Source organism: Anastrepha ludens, unplaced genomic scaffold, assembly GCF_028408465.1.
Source record: "Anastrepha ludens isolate Willacy unplaced genomic scaffold, idAnaLude1.1 ptg000055l, whole genome shotgun sequence".
NCBI lineage: Eukaryota > Metazoa > Arthropoda > Insecta > Diptera > Tephritidae > Anastrepha > Anastrepha ludens.
This window is the reverse complement of record NW_026530039.1, coordinates 142501-145000: the sequence shown is the minus strand read 5'-3', so window position 1 is coordinate 145000 and position 2500 is coordinate 142501.

The window sequence follows — 2500 nt, the reverse complement described above, 5'->3', positions numbered from 1 at the left end:
AAAACTATGAATAAAATCACAAATACACCAATATGCCAAGGTAACAATCAATAGTTACATTCCATAATATGTTAGTATAGAATATAAATTCTTCATATATGTATATATATTCGAAAATTGTTTCTATTTAAACTAACGTATGGAAAACTATGAATGAAATCTCACAATACACCAATATGCCAAGGTAACAATCAATAGTTACATTCCATAATATGTTAGTATAGAATATAAATTCTTCATATATGTATATATATTCGAAAATTGTTTCTATTTAAACTAACGTATGGAAAACTATGAATGAAATCTCACAATACACCAATATGCCAAGGTAACAATCAATAGTTACATTCCATAATATGTTAGTATAGAATATAAATTCTTCATATATGTATACATATTCGAAAATTGTTTCTATTTAAACTAACGTATGGAAAACTAGGAATAAATCCACAATATCACCAGTTTAACATAACTCAAATTCGTGTTTCATATAGTTATGATTCGATTTATATGCTTCAATATCATTGGTTAGTTAAATGTTGATATTTTCATATTATTCACATGCCTTCACCGTGAGTGTTTTTTGCCATGCACACCACACATTGTGAAAAATGTATGGGAAAAATTCAATTCAATACATTTCAGTTTGATTTCATATAATTCAATTACATTTTATATATTTCAATAATACCATCAACTTAACTAAATATATATTAAAATACTAAATTATATATATGATGATATTTTCCATATATTTGAAATGTCTTTATTATAATTTATTCAGTTTATCATATGAATGTATTGTGTTAAATTTTACTTTCATACATTTAATCGAATTTAGTTTCATATAAATTCGATTCGATTTTCTTTCATATATCTCACTTGCCTTCACCGTGAGTGTTTCTGACAATGTACACAACGCATTGTGAAAAATGTATGGGCAAAATTTTGTTAAATTTTACTTTCATACATTTAATCGAATATAGTTTCATATAAATTCGATTTGATTTTCTTTCATATATATCTCACTTGACTTCACCGTGAGTGTTTCTGACAATGTACACAACGTATTGTGAAAAATGTATGGGCAAAATTTAACTTAATACAATTCAATATATTTCAAATGTTTTTCTTATATATTTATTCAGTTTATCATATGAATGTATTGTGGTAAATTTTACTTTCATACATTTAATCGAATATAGTTTCATATAAATTCGATTTGATTTTCTTTCATATATATCTCACTTGCCTTCACCGTGAGTGTTTCTGACAATGTACACAACGCATTGTGAAAAATGTATGGTGAAAATCTAACTTAATAGAATTCAATATATTTCAAATGGCTTTATTATATATTTACTCAGTTTATCATATGAATGTATTGTGGTAAATTTTAATTTCATACATTTAATCGAATATAGTTTCATATAAATTCGATTTGATTATATTTCATATATTTCACATGCCTTCACCGTGAGTGTTTTTTGCCATGCACACCACACATTGTGTAAAATGTATGGGAAAAATTCAATTAAATACATTTCAGTTTGATTTCATATAATTCAATTACATTTTATATATTTCAATAATATCATCGATTTAACCAAATATATATTAAAATAATAAATTATATATATGATGATATTTTCCATATATTTCAAATGTCTTTATTATATATTTATTCAGTTTATCAAATGAATGTATTGTGTTAAATTTTACTTTCATACATTTAATCGAATATAGTTTCATATAAATTCGATTTGATTTTCTTTCATATATATATCTCACTTGACTTCACGTGAGTGTTTCTGATAATGTACACAACGCATTGTGAAAAATGTATGGGCAAAATTTTGTTAAATTTTACTTTCATACATTTAATCGAATATAGTTTCATATAAATTCGATTTGATTATCTTTCATATATTTCACATGCCTTCACCGTGAGTGTTTTTGTTTGTCCATGTACACAACGCATTGTGAAAAATGTATGGAAAAAATTTAACTCAATACATTTCAATTTGATTTCATATAATTCAATTATATTTTATATATTTCAATAATATCATCATCGGTTAACCAATATATATTAAAATTAATAAATTATATATATGATGATATTTTCCATATATTTTTTTATCATATTATATATACCCCAATAATGATGGCATCACAGATATGTCTTATTTTCGTAAATTATTTTGATATCATCGATTAGCCAAAATTTGAAAATATTTAATATATATGAGATGATGATATTATGATATTTTTATATATTTCATATATATAAATGTATGTTAAATAAATATTTTTATATAATTTTTATTTGCTTTTCTTAATTAATAAAATAATAACATAACATTTATATATATAGTCTGATTATAAGAGATTTCATATTTGAATGAAATCCTATTAAAGTTATATTATATTTATATATTAATAATTAATATATATATATATATATATATATATATAAATAAATATATACACGTTATAT